Source organism: Mesitornis unicolor, unplaced genomic scaffold, assembly GCF_000695765.1.
Source record: "Mesitornis unicolor isolate BGI_N332 unplaced genomic scaffold, ASM69576v1 scaffold53391, whole genome shotgun sequence".
Lineage (NCBI taxonomy): Eukaryota > Metazoa > Chordata > Aves > Mesitornithiformes > Mesitornithidae > Mesitornis > Mesitornis unicolor.
The window spans coordinates 3273-3897 of NW_010162820.1; positions in this window are offsets into that span (position 1 = coordinate 3273).

Below are 625 nucleotides of genomic sequence, written 5' to 3' on the forward strand. Positions count from 1 at the left end.
GCTGCTTCGCAACGTCACCCTTCCAGAAATATTCTGAGAGGTTTTAAAGAGAAACAAGGATTGACTGGGCTACCTCGGCTGATACTTTGGCTACGCTGTTAAGTAGCAACAGAAGAAACTTCTGCTTGGCAGAACCCACAGTTGGTCAGCTGTTAGGACTCCTGCAGCTTCTCAGTAGCTGTGAACCAGCCTTCCTGTGTAAGGATGTGAAACTACCACACGTACCAGTGAAACTGCGCCCACTGATGTTTACAAGATCGAAAGTTTCTTCCAGCAAATAATTTAGGGAGCGTTTGGACAGCGGAAACATAATCAATGAAATAGTCTCTCTGAAGAGCTGCGTATCGTTGTAGTTTGCTTGCACATCAGTAACCTCTGCTGAAAGTGCTGTTGTAATGAAGAAAGTTCCAAGAATTTTTTTTCCTGGTTAGCAGCGGTAACCAGACTACTAAATATAGATCCACAAATAAATGAGAGAGAGCCAAAGCTGGAAACCAGGTTCTGTAACATGAAATAAGAATTCAGTGGTTGAAAAACAAAAAGTAAACAGGGTTTAATGGAAACTAAATCAGAACTATGAAAAGTACAATTTGTTATAGTGAAGTATCAAATTTATATGTAGATT